The following is a 17308-nucleotide window of genomic DNA, read 5'->3' as shown; positions in this document are numbered from 1 at the left end:
ACGTTCTCCCATGACATGCGTGGGTTTTTTCTGGGTGCTTCCACAATCCAAAGACATGCAGGATTGTAAGTTAATTGGCTTGATAAAATTGTAAATGTTTCCTTATGTGTGTAGGATAGTATTAGTGTGCGGGGATCGCAGGTTGGCGCGGACTCGGTAGGCTGAAGGGCATGTTTCCGCGCTGCATCTCTAAGCTAAACTAAAGTAAGTAGTTCAGTCAATATATATGTGACTTTGGTTATGAATTTCTTGGGGAGAGGACTAACCAGGAAGGAAACCCATGAAAGTTGACCTTGCATATGACTTGCGGATTCATGAACATTCACGTTGCGAATTATGAATAATGAATGAAAACCATTCATGGACCGAGTTCTCAGTGATGGGGCAGCACCTTATGAGATGTCTTAGCTATTGTTAAGCCATCCAAGAACAAGATTATCTGCTGCCATAATGGATGCAGAGTCATTGTTGATTTTGGCCTCGCTCATTGAAGGACATGCAAGGATCATCCACATCTGACAATATTAAATCATTAGAAATGGATCAGGGCCAAGGGGAGGGACTGTCACCACACCTCCATTTGATGAGAATTAATTTCTTAATAATATTATAAAGGACAGTTGGACGTCTCTTGATATTTGAAATTTAGGAAATATCAGATGCAAGACTCGTGACAAAACCGTAACTCTTTCATCTCCTTGAAATCTGAGCTACTCAGTGATTTAATAGTGTCATCCAGAGTATTTATGCGTTTGGTGCATAAGGAAAAGGTGGGAGCTTCTATCGGGAGGGAGATCAATGATCCAATTCTCTCAAAACTTTCCATCACGGGTACTGACCTCCCCACCATCAAAGGGATCTACAAGGGACGCTACCGTGAAAAGGCAGCCAGCATCATCAGAGAGCCAAACCACCCTGGCCACGTTCTCATTTCACTCCTGCCATCGAGAAGAAGATGTAGGAGCCCGAAAACTGTAATATCACGAGCTGCTTCTTCTCCACAACCATTAGGCTTTTAAACACTACAACCTCCAAAAAAACCTCTGAACTATATATAGAACTAAAAATACATTATTTTTTACTTTGCACTACTGTTGTCTATTTATTTTTCTGTTTGTTGTTTTAAATATATACCAACTTTTTCTTGTTGTTCATTATTATTTTAACAGAGTAATACCTTTACATATCTGTTGTGCTGCTGCAAGTAAGAACTTTATTGTTCCGTTTTGGGACATATGGCAATGAAACACGTAACTCCCGATGTCTGGATTTGACACATGAGCAATTGAAGACACACGAATAATTGAAGTAGAGACTGTTAATGAACAAATGTGATTTAAATTATGAATCAAAATGACACGTGCATCAACCTTGGTAATCACAGATCACTCCCGGTGCGTCTATTGGGCTTGGGCGATTTGGCCTGTTCCTACACCGCAGTGACCTTCCTGCCACTCTCTTCCTATGTCAAGATGGAGGATGGCTCCTCTTTATCATCTAACGTGATAACATGATGGACAATCATGGTGAGCTCTTGGCTGCTGAGTATGGCCAGTGACGATTAAATAGGCATCATTTCTGAGGCTTCATGCAGGATGCAGCAATATGACTTGGCCTGAGTGAACGGTGAGTGAGTGGCGCAGTGGTAGAGCTACTGCCTTACAGCACCCGAGACCCGGGTTTGTTCCTGACTACAGGTGCTGTCTGCATGGAGTTTGTACGTTCTCCCCGTGACCTGCTTGGTTTTGCTCCGAGATCTTCAGTTTCCTCCCACACTCCAAAGACGTATAGGTCTGTCAGTTATGTGGCTTGATATAAATTCAAATTGTCCCAAGCATGTGTTGGATAGTGTTGGTGTGCGGGGATCACTGGTCGGTGCGGACTTAGGTGGGCCAAAGGGCATGGTTTCCACACTGTATCTCTAAACTAAACTATGCAAATCTTCGTTGGTGTCTGAGACCGGGAGTGGTTGAATTTCAAGACAAGAATGTTTGATGCCTTCCGAATCATATGGAGTCAGGACAAATAATGGGTTTCTTGCCAAGGGGAAAACCTTCTGTGAAAGTATCATGGAACAGTTAAGTTTCCTTAGAGGTGCTTTTATTCAGCTGCAGTAAGCTGTTCCACGATCCCTTTGATGCGGCTCGATTGAGCTTCTTGTCTTGTAAATCAAGAAACTGACAGCTGCTTTGATATACGATGGCTAAATAGATATTTTTGTCATGCCAGAAACTGAGGACACTTTTAAAAGACAAATCCACAAGTGGTATTATTCGCAAAAAGAAACTGATCAACATAATCAAGGTGGCACGGTGGCGCAGTAGTAGATTTGCTGTCTTACAGCGCCAGAGACCCGGGTTTGATCCTGATTACGGGTACTGTCTGTACGGAGTTTGTATGACCTCATGGGTTTTCTCCAGGTGCTCTGGTTTCCTCCCATAATCCAAAGATGTATAGGTCTGAAGCTTAATTTGACTTCAGTAAAAATTGAAAATTGTCCCTAGTGTGTAGGATAGTACTCGTGTACGGGGGGATTGCTGGTTGGCACAGACTCTGGGGGCTGACTGTTCTGTCCCCGTACTATCTCTAAACCAATGAATGGTCATCCTTTTGGGAGGAATGAAATCAATCGGAAAATTGCTGGAAACATTCAGCAGATCAGCCAGCTTTACAATCGAGACATCCACAATGTTTCTAATACCCAACAGATCAGGCAGCATCACTGGAGAGAGAAATAAGGTGCAAAAGGACACAGGCTTCCCTAGCGGATTAAAAATGTTTTGGACCTATGTCCTCTTATCAGAATTATGTTTAACTGTATCACAACTGCTTCTTGCTCACCTGCTCATGTAACTATTGATTGGGGATTGAACTGCCCTTGTTTCTTATAGAGTGACATTCAGTGCCCAGGCAGCATGTTAACAATTGACCCCAAGGCTTCTGAAAGCTACCAGTTGGGTTCCACCCACCAAAGACATTCCGATAAACTTGTTCAACATGATGAGCTGCCTTTTGGACACTCCACAAGGTAGCTCACCATACCTGATCAGTGTTTCCCTGGTGCTAATGCCTTTTTTCAGTCAAGTATGTGACCATGAAGAAAATGCTCTCGATGTTTCTGCCGTTTACCTTTGGAGGGTGTAATTTGTGCTGGAATGTCTAGTTTTCCATTATCAAGAAGATCTTTCTATGAACTTTATTTATTTTTGAATGTGAATATCTAACTTTTCATCATTCCGGTTGTTTACCATTAATTATTTATTCATGACCTTGACTGAATAATTGATTCTGCGTTTCACTCTTTCATTTCCAACCCTCGCCCTCCTTACAATTCGCAATTCTTTGATCCTTGTGCCTCACACCTTCTGTCTTTTCATCTCTGGCCTTTGTCCAACTATTTGCCTATCAAAATCCCCCCCTCGCCTGTAACCACCTGTCACTTGTCAGGCTCTTTCCTGACCCTCCTTTCTATCAGCTGAAGAAGGGTCTCGACCCGAAACGTCACCCATTCCCTCTCTCCTAGATGCTGCCTGACCTGCTGAGTTACTCCAGCATTTTGTGATACCTCCTTTCTTCCAGCTTTCTTTGTCCGCTCTCCACTCTCCCAGTCCACAATCAATCTGCAGAAGGGTCCGACCCAAAACGACACCTATCTATGTTCTCCACAAATGTTCCTTGGAGGCGGCACAGTGGCACAGCAGTGGAGTTACTGCATCACAGGAGCAGGGCTCGATCCTGACCACGGGTGCTGTCTGTGCAAGCTTTGCACCTTCTCCCTATGACCGCGTGGAGTTTTTTTGAGTGCTCTGGTTTCCTCCCACATTCCAAAGACGTGTAGGTTAATTGGCTTTTATAATTTACTGCTAATGGGCAGGATAGAACTGGTGTACGGGTGAACGTTGGTCAGCACTGTTTCGGTGGGCTAAAGGGCCTGATTCCACACTCTATCTCTAAACTGAACTGTACTAGATGCTGCCTGAGTCACTCCAGTCTTTTTTTCCTCCTTGCAACACCTTTTTTTCCCTTTCCTTTTCCCACCATTAAGGCAATGTCTATTTCCCAAGAGAGCATTTGATTCAATTGCACTTCATCCAATTTAGTGCACTGCCTTTGGCATTCGCAGTGTGGTCTCCTCTTTGGTATGACTAAATGGGGCTTGGATGGTAACTTTGCAGAACAGCCCCCTGTACTCCACAAGGGGAGCCTTCAGTTTCCAGTAACCTGTTACTTGACCTCTCCATTCCACTTCCACACCATCCTCTGCATCGATTCCTAAGTAGCCCAGACTGAGCTCGAAGATCAGCCTCTCCTCTTCCAACCAGTCACAAGCCCTCGGGTTCTTCACAGAGTTCAACAACTTCAGGTTGATGAATTTCAATTTGTAGAAGAATTGGCTAGTTTTGGTGACCTGCAACTTTTCTCTTATTATTCCCTCTCTACAGATGTTGCCTTACCTGCCGAATACTTTCAGCATTCCCTTTTAGTGCCGACTTCTAGAAACTGCAGTATTTTCTATGTCACAGTTCCGTCCCGTCTCCTCCCTTCTGGCGTTTGCCTCTCCTCCAGATTGATTAGCAGTGATTAACAGGCTTTCACCACCCTCTCTCAGGCACCACATGTCATTGGGTCGCCCTTGGTCTCCATCTTATCACAGACGTTCCCTTTGATCTCTCCACCCGCTCCCTTTCCCTGCAACTCCACACACGGTGGATTTTAATCTGCTCATTCCTGATGAAGGTTTATTGTTCATTCTGCAACCCTCTCTAAGGATGCTGCCCGACATCTCCTGTGGTTTCTGTTTTTAGTTTTATAACCTTGAGATCATCAGTTACCGATACATGCGGCTCCTTTTGCAAATATACATCAGCTGCAGATCTGCTCCAATGCATGTGATGTCTTTTGCAAACACATATAAGCTACATGGACCATATTATTATCGATAAAACATAATGAGCACACACGTTGAAAGTGATTAATAGGAAAATAACTGCAGGTGCTGGTTTAAATCAAAGGTAGACACAAAATGCTGGAGTAACTCAGCGGGTTAGGTAGCATCTCAGGAGCAAAGGAATGGGTGACGTTTCAGGTCGAGACCCTTCTTCAGACTGATGTCAGGGGAGGGGGCGGGACAAAGATAGGATGTAGTAGGAGACAGGAAGACAGTGGGAGAACTGGGAAGGGGAGGAGAAAGAGAGGGACAGAAGAACTATCTGAAGTTAGAGAAGTCAATGTTCATACTGCTGGGGTGTAAACTGCCCAAGCAAAATGTGAGATGCTGTTCCTCCAATTTGCGGTGGGCCTCACTATGACAATGGAGGAGGCCCATGACAGAAAGGTCAGACTGGCAGTGGGAGGGGGAGTTGAAGTGCTGAGGCTCCGGGACATCAGGTTGGTTAAGGCGGACTGAGCGAAGGTGTTGAGTGACACGATCGCCGAGCCTGCGTTTGGTCTCGCCGATGTAGAGAAGTTGACATATGTCCTTAGAAGAATATATATAATTTCAAAAGCACGGTTGTGTGCCTGTCATCAGCACGATTAAATTGTGCAAGACACACTGAGGAAATGCAGGCAGGTGCACCTTCAGACGATGAGTGAAATGGTCTGTCGATGGAGAGCAAGAATAGAAGGGAATTTTAATGTCATCACAAATCCATTTGATTAACCTGACTTGCTTCCTGCCCCTGAATGACAGGATTCAGTAATATATTCTATCACCAAAGAAGGTTCTTTTCAAAAGAGCAATTCCAAAGTCTTTTTCAATGATATAAAACTGACTGTAGAAACAATGAGCTGGAGGTACTGGTTTACCAAGGAAAGACACAAAATTATAGAGTAACTTGTCAGGTTAGGCCGCATCTCTGATGAACATGGATGGGTGACTTCAAGGCCCTTCTTCGAAACCGACTGTTTTAATAGGCAATTTGAGTGCCAATTGCAATTTGCTACTGTAGTTGCCAATATTTATCCCGCCATCAATACAAGCAATATTTACCTTGTTATTCTGTTAATGGGCAAATTGGCTCCCTCTGCCTCCTTCATCAACAACAGCGATTATATAATTATATTTAATTAAGTACCCATGGCTGTGTTACCCTGTGGGACTCATTGAGATTTTGTTGGTGCTGGACATAAACAAGTTTTTTTCCTTAATGTGATGGCCAAGCCGTGAGCTTTATCTGCCCACAGCAACTCCATTTGTTGGGGAGGTATGGATGAGAAGCAAGAGCAACTTTATTTGTGGCTTTGAAATGCTGCTGTGGCAGATTGTCCATTGCAAGGTGCTGCAGTCACCCCCTCATCTGAACTCTACCAGCTCATCTTCAAATGCATCCACTACATATACAAAAGCAGTCACTGTCCTCGGTTCGGGACCCTTCTTCAGACTGAGAGTAGGGAAAAGGAAAACGGGAGATATAGACGGTGGGGTCGAGAGAGATATAGAACAAATAAATGACAAATGTGCAAAAACGGTTGATAAAGGAAACAGGGCATTGGTAGCTGTGGCCCAGGTAAAAAAAAGTACAGACAATGAGACTCAACAAGACAACAAGATGGATTTAGAGAAATCAATTTTCATATCACTGGGTTGCAAGCTGCCCAAACAAAATATGAGATACAGTTCCTCCAATTTGCATTTGGCCTCACTCTGACCGAGGAGGAGGCCGAGGACAGAAAGGTCAGTGTGGGAATGGGAAGGGGAATTAAAGTGTTTGGCAACCGGGAGATCAGGTAGGTCCAGGCAGGTGTTCAGCAAAACGATCGCCCAGTCTACGTTTGGTCTCGCCGATGTATAAGAGACTCCGAAATGTCTTAGACGAAGGGATTAAAAGTACCATTAGCAAATTTGCAGATGATACTAAGCTGGGGGGTCGTGTGAATTGTGAGGAAGATGCAATAAGGCTGCAGGGTGACTTGGACAGGTTGTGTGAGTGGGCGGATACATGGCAGATGCAGTTTAATGTAGATAAGTGTGAGGTTATTCACTTTGGAAGTAAGAATAGAAAGGCAGATTATTATCTGAATGGTGTCAAGTTAGGAGGAGGGGGAGTTCAACGAGATCTGGGTCCTAGTGCATCAGTCAATGAAAGGAAGCATGCAGGTACAGCAGGCAGTGAAGAAAGCCAATGGAATGTTGGCCTTCATAACAAGAGGAGTTGAGTATAGGAGCAAAGAGGTCCTTCTACAGTTGTACCGGGCCCTGGTGAGACCGCACCTGGAGTACTGTGTGCAGTTTTGGTCTCCAAATTTGAGGAAGGATATTCTTGCTATGGAGGGCGTGCAGCGTAGGTTCACTAGGTTAATTCCCGGAATGGCGGGACTGTCGTATGTTGAAAGGCTGGAGCGATTGGGCTTGTATACACTGGAATTTAGAAGGATGAGGGGGGATCTTATTGAAACATATAAGATAATTAGGGGATTGGACACATTAGAGGCAGGAAACATGTTCCCAATGTTGGGGGAGTCCAGAACAAGGGGCCACAGTTTAAGAATAAGGGGTAGGCCATTTAGAACGGAGATGAGGAAGAACTTTTTCAGTCAGAGAGTGGTGAAGGTGTGGAATTCTCTGCCTCAGAAGGCAGTGGAGGCCAGTTCGTTGGATGCTTTCAAGAGAGAGCTGGATAGAGCTCTTAAGGATAGCGGAGTGAGGGGGGTATGGGGAGAAGGCAGGAACGGGGTACTGATTGAGAGTGATCAGCCATGATCGCATTGAATGGCGGTGCTGGCTCGAAGGGCTGAATGGCCTACTCCTGCACCTATTGTCTATTGTCTATTGTCTATTGTCTATGTCACCTATTCCTTTTCTCCAGAGATGCTGTCTGACCCGTTGAGTTACCCCAGCTTTTTGTGTCTATCTTTGGCTTAAAGCAGCATCTGCAGTTCCTTCCTCCACTATCACTGTCCTCTGTGGCCACTGGAGTAGCCGCCATGTTGGAATGAAGTAGGGGAGCACATAGATCAAGGAAAAAGGATTGTCTTCACAGCTCCCTGACAGACTGCCCTGAAGAAACTCCTCAGCAAGCTACTGCTTTTTTGGCTTTGTGTTTCATTTCAGTTTTGGCATATAGCCGTGCTGTTCCAAAGCTCTTCTCTGGTTTTGCCTGCCCAGTGCAGTGCTTTTCCACAGTAGCTCTTTGAAGTCAAACCAAGATTGTCTGAAGAAAAATAACAAAGCTTCCAAATCAGCTGTTTAAATTCAATTTGTCTCAATATTTGCGAAGAAGTCATTGCTCAGGTTAATTTAGCTGCAGCTTTAAATTTATTCGTGTCATCACACAACTGTTTGCCAATAGCGAGCAAATTTTAGTGCAAATTTAGCGGCAGGTATAATGCTAATACTTCCCTTGCACACTAACTGCTTTAAATAGAACAGTCAGAGAGCTGAGAAATACAGCCACTTAAAATGTGGACCCACTGCTGCTGATCTTAGCAAGAAGGTGAAGTGTAGATTACAGGGAAACCCAACATTGTATTTAAAATTAGCTCTGCAGCTGAACTGTGAGCACTACATGTAACTGAACCAATAAATATACATCGTGCCCAGAAGGAAATAAGCTGGGCATATGTTTTAGCACAGTACTACTGCAGACAGATGTGGCATTAAACAGTGGTCTATCTTCACCTCCTCAGGTGATTTTAAGCACTATTCAAAGAAGATTAAATGGATTCTCGTGATGTCTTTTGTAATGATTTGTCCTGAAGCGTAATTAAATGATTCCTCATGATTCTGGCTTAAATATGATTAAATGCGGACTTGTTCATGAGTATTACTCAATGCATTTATATTTGAACGAGCACAAACTAGTCTCCTGAAAGGTGATCCGGCTCGACATCTGTGAACATTGGACTAACATGTGAGTCCTATAGTGCTCCTACTTTTCCATTGTGTCAAATCCTTCTCCTTTTCTGACCCGAAACATCATCAAAACATGTTCTCTGGAGATGTTACCTGACCCGCTGAGTTTCTCCACCACTTTGTCTTTTTTTGGGGGGGAAAATTAGGATCTGCTGTTCTTTGTTTTCTCCTTCAATGTCATGTTACACGATGCTCAGAATGTGTTGGACTACAGTGACGTTCCTTCTGATGCTGGTTTATAGCACAGAAAGACACAAAGTACTGGAGTAACTGAGCAGGTCAGGCAGCATTTCTGGAGATAAAAGGATTGGTGATGTTTTGGGTCGGGACCCTTCTCAGCTCGGCTTGTACTCGCTGGAATTTAGAAGATTGAGGGGGGATCTTATAGAAACTTACAAAATTCTTAAGGGGTTGGAGAGGCTAGACGCAGGAAGATTGTTCCCGATGTTGGGGAAGTCCAGAACAAGGGGTCACAGTTTAAGGATAAGGGGGAAGTCTTTTAGGACCGAGATGAGAAAGTTCTTTTTCACACAGAGTGGTGAATCTGTGGAATTCTCTGCCACAGAGGGTAGTTGAGGCCAGTTCATTGGCTATATTTAAGAGGGAGTTAGATGTGGCCCTTGTGGCTAAAGAGATCAGGGGGTAGGGAGAGAAGGCAGGTACAGGATACTGAGTTGGATGATCAGCCATGATCATATTGAATGGCGGTGCAGGCTCGAAGGGCCGAATGGCCGAATGGCCGAATGGCCTACTCCTGCACCTATTTTCTATGTTTCTATGTTTCAGACTTGATGTAAGTCTGATGCAATGGTTATTAATAATAATTTAACTGCTGTCCTGGTTTAACCAGCCTTTGCCTCCTTGACTGTACAATTGGACAGCATCCATGCCAGATGAACTTGGTGATTACAGATCAACCCCTTACTCTACGACCATGACCGATGACATGATTAATCAGAATTGCAAACAAGGCTGTAAATCCTTGGCACGAACTATGAAACAAAACACATTCTGAAATTCAAGTCCAGCAAAAATAAATTAATTGAACTTTTTTATTCAGTTTGCCATTAGTTCATTCTTGAATCTCTGAATCACTTCTGATGGCAGTTTCTCCACTTTGATAGGTATTTAATGAGTTGGAAATCAAAGGGCAGCACGGTGGCGCAGCAGTAGAGTTGCTGCCTTACAGCGCCAGAGACCCGGGTTCAGTCCTGACTGCAGGTGCTGTCTGTATGTAGTTTGCATGTTCACCCCATGACCGCGTGGCTTTTCTCTGTGTGCTCCAGTTTCCTCCCCACATTCCAAAGACATACGAGTTTGTAGATTAATTGGCTTTGGTCAAGATTGTAAATTGTCCCTAGTGATTAGGATAGTGTGCGGGGATAACTAATCAGCGTGAACCCGGTGGGCTGTAGGGCCTATGTCCATGTGGTATCTCTGAACTAAACTCAACTGAACTGAAGGGAGAAATTTTGACCCTGTGATGCAAATGAAGCTTCCTTGAATCGTCAGTATCTGTTGCTGAAATGGTGATACTTGTTGATGCAATAATATTACTGATTATTCAGACAGTAGTAATTCACATCTCGGGTGTCACAGTTGTAGAGCTGCTGTCTCACTGCAATCTTGATCTTGGGAGTGCTGGTGCAGGATTCCCAAAAAGTTAGTCTGCAAGTCAAATCGGTAGTAAAGAAAGCAAACTCATTTATTTCAAGAGGGCTTGTATACAATAAACAGGTATGTAATGCTGAGGCTCTATAAGGCGCTGGTAAGGCTGCAATTGGAATATTGTGAGCAATTTTGGGCACCGTATCTGAGGAAGGATGTGCTGGCTCTGGAGAGGGTCCAGAGGAGGTTTACAAGAATGATCCCAGGAATGAGTAAGTTAACCCATGAAGAGTGTTTGACGGCACTGGGCCTGTACTCGCTGGAGTTTAGAAGAATGAGGAGGACCTCATTGTAACATACAGAATAGTGAAAGGCTTGGATAGAGTGGATGTGGAGAGGATGTTTCCACCAGTGGGAGAGTCTAGGACTAGAGGTCATAGCCTCAGAATTAAAGGACATTCTTTTAGGAAGGAGATGAGGAGAAATGTCTTGTCAGAGGGTCGTGAATCTGTGGAATTCTTTCCCACAGAAGGCAGTGGAGGCCAAGTCAGTGGATATTTTAAAGGCAGAGATAGATAGATTCTTGATTAGTATGGGTGTCCGAGGTTGTGGGGAGGGGAAGGCAGGAGATTGGGAGGGAGAGATAGGTCAGCCATGATTGAATGGCGGAGTAGACGATGGACCGAATGGCCTAATTCTGCTCCTATCACTTATGACCTCTGGTGCTCTCTTTTGGAATTTGCACATTCTCTCATGGCCATGTGCTTGCCTCTCGACCCGAAACGTCACCCATTCCTTCTCTCCCGAGATGCTGTCCGACCTGCTGAGTTACTCCAGCACTTTGTGAATAAATACCTTCTGTTTGCCTTCAGGTGTTCTGGTTTCCTCCCACATCCCACACACCTGCAGATTTGTAGGCTATTTACCCTCTGTATACTGCCACTAGTGTGTGGGGAATGGATGAGAAAGTGGAATAATATAGAACCAGTGCGAATGGGTGATCGATAGTTGGCGTAGGCTCGATGGGCCAAAGGGGCTGTTTCCATGCTCTATCTCGGACTTGGCATTGGGAACTCTCTCCCTGTTCAAGCAGTGGACATGCATCCCACCACTTCTCCAGTTAATGAGGCAGGGGTGGCACCTATTCAATGATTCAATGATACTTTATTGTCACATGTACCTCGGTAGAGTAAAATGCTTAGTTTTGCATACAGCCCAGTAAAATCAAACAGCAGACTGCACCTCGGCAGTACACAAGTGTTGCAACTTTGGCGCCGACCAAGTTACAAAACAATAACTTGGTGCTTGGATGTTAATTTGTAAAAAGGTCCCCATGAGTGGATTATCATTTCTGTTCTGTTGCTCTGTGGCTCTAAGAAATAGTTCTCCAAAGCTCCAGAATATCAATCTAACATTGCAATCAAAGCTGGTTGCATTCCACAGGTGATATTCCCATGGTCCCTGTTGAGCAGAAACAGCCAGTGGAATATTTTGCTGATCTATCATTTTATCTTATCTCTGTTTATTTAGCTGTCTGTTAAAAATGTTATAAAATAAACGCAACCTGGAGCCACCAGCATTCTGCCACCATTTACCCTTTGTGTAGTAACTTACGGGTACGACAATTGTGGTCCCATGCTCATGAGTGTAAGAGAAAGATTTCTCTTAATTGTTTTTAAATGGCTCACTGCTTCAGAAATATAAATACCTCAGGGGCATTAGTTCACATCTGAGGTTATTTGTTGAACTGATACAATCGTGTGTGTAACGTTAATAACTTGCTTTAAAACAGTATCTTGAACGTAGAAGGGCATTCCAAGGTGCTTCATGAGAGAAAGAAATGGGAGAGATTTCAGTGCAAATGGATGGCAATTGACCATGATGTTTGTATCTAGAAACGGCAACTTCAGTCTTTTGTATGTCCTGGTATAAATCTTCCAGCTGAGCACGACAAGTGACCCTCTGTGTTATGAAGGTGCGGTTGGTGTTCCTAGAAAATTGTCATAATTTAACGGTAACGTGAAGCTGGATCATTTGCACATGTATCAAATAACGCAAGTTTAAAAAAAAAGTTTGTATGTATTTACCTACATTATTTGACATAAATTCTATGTGAATTTTATTCTGTATCACTTTTGAATCTTTCACGTCTTACCTACATTAAGGGGTGATTTGCAGTAGGCAGTTAAACACATGCACACACTTTAGTTCACTTTTACATTAGAGATACAGCATGCAAATCTCCGCTCCACCGAGCCTGTGCTAACCAGTGATTCCCCCCTCCCCCCCCCATACATTAGCACTATCCTGCACACTACGGACAATCTACGATTTACAGAAGCCGGATAAACTACAAACCTGTGCTTCTCTGGAGTGGAAGGAAACACACATACACATACACACATACACACTTACAGACACACACACACACATACACACACACATACACACACACATACACACACACATACACACACACATTCGCACACACATACACACACACATACACACACACATGCACACACACACATACACACATACACACATACACACACATACACACATACACACATACACACACATACACACATACACACATACACACTTGCACACATACACACACATACACACACACACATACACACACATGGGATTGATCCTGGGCCCCTGGAGCAATGCGTCAGTAGTTCTACCTGCTGGGCCGCTCTGTTAAGTTTTAAATCCCTTTGAACCAAATTTTTTTTAACTCATCTGTTCCAACAAAATATAATTTCTCACTCTTTTGCATGCCCTGATGCCAGACAACATGCTATTGAATCTGAGTTGCGTTCTATCCATTGCTCCACTCTGCACACAGTATTCCATCCATGATCTTACAAGATTTTTCATGAATTCACCATGGCAGTGCAAGTATGTCATATTATGCTTCTTGCCAATAGTTTTGTTTAAAGTTATTGAGACTGCCTTAGTCCTTAGGAAATGCAGTGGTCTTATCAATCTGTTATAGCGAAGCAAACATAGACAATTTACTCAGAAAATACCCTCCGTTTAAAGGCAAAGAAACCAGAAACTGCAACATATTCTTCAATTAAAGCAAGACAATATCTCCAAAAAAATTGCAATGAGTGGAAGATGATTACACGTTCATTTTGTGTCTAAACACACCGGCCATCATTCATAGCTGTGTGGCACTAACTTTGATTAGTAGCAAAATTCCCCAATCATATCCATTTTGACTGATTACAACATTGTCATTGTATGCATAATTTTTGTTACAGTCTTTTCTTTGTGGTGCAGCTATTGTTATCTTGTAAGTCTAAAATCCCTTTTGTTTCTCTACATGAAGCAGATTTGTAAATTTACTTTATTACATCAAGATATGTCTTCACAATGTTGCTAATCTTGAATTCCCTCTGCCACCTTTCAAATATGCTACCGTCCTCAGGGTTATTTACATTGTCCCCGGTTTTGGTACCTTGCCTACATTTTGACCACTCCCTTTATTCTTCCGTTCCCACACGCACTGTGTGTCCACGTTGCTTTTATGTTTCCGCAGCCATTTGAGTTCTTGCTAACTAATTGATTAATGCTAATAATCACTCACTATTTGCCATTTCAAATTCTTTCAAGATTATCAGTTGTTTCTCAGCAGCTCTTTCAACCTGTTCACTAATGAGTGTGTCTGGATTTTGCAAGTACTGTATAACAACCTTCAACCTCCACCACTTTTTAAATGTCTTCTCTGTGGCTTCAACCAGAAATGCTTTGTCCTTGTCATGAGCCTAAGTCTCATTAATATATTAGGGTAAGGGGTAAGGTAGTCTGGCAATTTGTGAACGATTATTTTCATTCATCGGGGAATCACCAACAAATGGCATTAAATTAGCATTGTTAAATTAATGAGGTAAATGTCTATTTGCAGAAAGTTATTGATTATGTAATTCCATTTACCACACTCTGTGTGGCACCTATACAACATAAGTGACAATATGGCAGAGACATTATTAATCGTCCATAGGTAGACTCATCTGGCCTGCACGAGAATCAAATACAATGGGTTCCCACTGGTGTTCAAGATTGCAAAAAGTAATCGTTTCCATTTCCTGCCTAGTGAACAGGGACTAAACTTTCGATTCTATTCTGATTCTGGTGCCTTTGTAACAACCTGGTGCCTTCATAACAACCTGGAGCTTAATGCTCTTAAGACAGTGGAACTGATTGTAGACTTTAGGAGAGCTCCCCCTCCCCTCCCCCCACTCACCATCAACAACACCACAGTCACATCTGTGGAGTCATTTTAGTTCCTTGGAACCATCATTTCCAAGGACCTTAAATGGGGGGCCACCATCGACTCCACAGTCAAAAAGGCCCAACAGAGGATGTATTTCCTGTAGCAACTGAAGAAACACAATCTGCCACAGACAATGATGGTCCAATTCTATACTGCCATCGTAGAGTCTGTCCTCACCTTCTCCATCATGGTCTGGTTTAGCTCAGCCACCAAGCATGACATCCGGAGGCTGCAACAAATCGTCCGATCAGCTGAGAAGGTTGTTGGTTGCAACCTTCCCCCCCCATTGACGAACTGTACACTGCAAGGGCCAGGAAGCGAGCGGGCAAGATAATCTCTGACCCCTCTCACCCTGGCCACAAACTCTGAAGCACTTCCCTCTGGAAGGCGACTCTGGACTGTCAAAGCAGCCACAGCCAGACATAAAAACAGCTTTTTTTCCGCGAGTAGTCGCTCTACTCAATAACAAAGTCTGCAGCCTCTTTTTGCTCTGGTTTACCTCATTCACATGTTTAAACTATAATGTTTTATTCTTAATGTTTAATGTTTTATGCTTTATTCTTAATTGTTTACTGTATGTTCGTGTTGTTACTTGCGAGCGGAGCACCAAGGCACATTCCTTGAATTTGTACGTACTTGGCCAATAAACTTACTCAATAGAATTCAATTCAATTCTTCCCTGCAATTTGCTGTGGACCTATGATTAAATCCTCTAGTTTTTATTGGGCCAAGGGACTTCTATCCAGAAAAGACACAAAGTGCTGGAGTAACAGGGCGCATCTCTGGAGAATATGGAGAGGCGATGTTTCGGGTCTGAAGATGAACGTCACCTTTCCATTTTCTCCTGAGATGCTGCCTGACCGGCCGATTTACTCCAGCACTTTGTGTCTTTTTTTGTAAAGCTGCATCCACAGTTCCTTGTTTCTAGATTCTTGCTAGGTTTTACACATGACTGGAAGGACAGGCAAACATTTAGTCATACACACTATAACAGGGCCCTATTCAATACATCCACCTATTAAATGATTACTGTTCAATCTTTCATTTTTGCAAAATATGCACTTTGTGGTTTTGCTCCATTGTACATCAAAGCTTCTGTCCATGTTTACTTGTCACTTAACATCCAGTGTATAATTTGCCTTTGTACTTCAGGTCAACCTTCTGCCAAATTTACTGCCTATCCGAACTGCCAGGCAATATGCAGATTAAATTTTAAATAATTGCTTTCCCCTTTCTTTGCCAAGGGAGAATTGCCAGTGGGAGTGGACTCATTATCGCTTACTGCTAAAATGGCATAGATTGAGTAATTGGTGCCATAAATCAATTGGCAGCTGCAGAGCTTTGATGCACAGGTACACTGTGGCAATGAGCCACCAGGTAGTTCACATCCCACAGGAATGCAGGAATGTTAAAGGGGCTCCGACCATTCTTTGGCCCCCAGGGACAGAACGGGAGACGTGCCGTGGTCAGTGAAGACGTGGGCTCACAATAATCGGAACAATGTTTAGGATATATGCATGCACGTGCATAGGTTTTACAATAAGTTTAACCACTTTGCCCTCCATATTGATGTCGTATTTAAATCCATGACCCGACTTTGGCCTCATTCAGTCTACAGCTTGAAGCAAAGTAGGTTCACCGTTTGCTGCTTCATCCATTAGCAGATGCTAAATGAGAGATTGATTAATTTCTTCTTGCAGAGACCCAAATGCAACTCAAAACGTCTGAAGAAGGGTCTCAACCCGAAACGCCACCTATTCCTTTTCTCCAGAGATGCTACCTGACCCGCTGAGTTATTCTATCTTCAGTGTAAACTAGCATCTGTAGTTCCTTCATGACCCACTGCCACACCTCCTCTCTGCAGATTGCACCAACTGAATAAAATTGTGCAGACTTTATTTTGTCAAAATAATAGTTGTCTTCATGAAGTCATTTTTCAACTGCAGTATCCTTAACTGTGCACAGAAACTCCCACGATAAGATAATGACCATATTATCAGTCTTTTTTCTTTTCGCAAAATGCTGGAGTAACTTAGCAGGTCAGGCAGCATCTCAGGAGAGAAGGAATGGGTGACGTTTCAGGTCGAGACCCTTCTTCAGACAGAATATTATCAGTCTTGGTGATCATAGGTGAGAGTTTTTTACTTATCTGCTCAGAGGACATGGATGCTGCTATGTTGCCCATCCTCAATTTCCCCAGGCTGTGAGCTCTTTAAATGAATCACTGCATTACTACACCTCAAAGCTACCAACTGAGCTTGGCCCACGGCTGCTGTTTGGCGGATTAATACCCACTGTTAGTTAAGTGATCCAGATGGATAAAAAAATAACAACGCAGTTACTGAAGCGCAGGAGTGAATGTACCTCTCATTTCTTGCCAGTATGATCATATTACAAAGGTTTAGTCTAGTATAGAGATACGGCGCGGAAACAGGCCCTTCGGCCCAATGAGTCAGCGCCGACCAGAGATCCTCGTACACTAGCACTATCCTGCACAATAAGAACAATTTACAATTTTACCGATGCCAATTAACCTACAAACCTGCACGTCTTTA

At 43.3% G+C, this 17308-nt stretch overlaps 1 protein-coding gene across 1 annotated transcript in view; it reads left to right on the top strand.

Moving 5' to 3' along the window:
- kcnq1.1 (potassium voltage-gated channel, KQT-like subfamily, member 1.1) overlaps nt 1-17308 on the top strand; it is a 702428-nt gene that overhangs the window by 36821 nt on the left and 648299 nt on the right. The window lies entirely within an intron of this gene.

The sequence above is a fragment of the Rhinoraja longicauda genome, chromosome 18 (genome assembly GCF_053455715.1).
Source record: "Rhinoraja longicauda isolate Sanriku21f chromosome 18, sRhiLon1.1, whole genome shotgun sequence".
In the NCBI taxonomy this organism is placed as follows: domain Eukaryota; kingdom Metazoa; phylum Chordata; class Chondrichthyes; order Rajiformes; family Arhynchobatidae; genus Rhinoraja; species Rhinoraja longicauda.
This window is presented reverse-complemented; position numbering and strand designations above follow the sequence as displayed.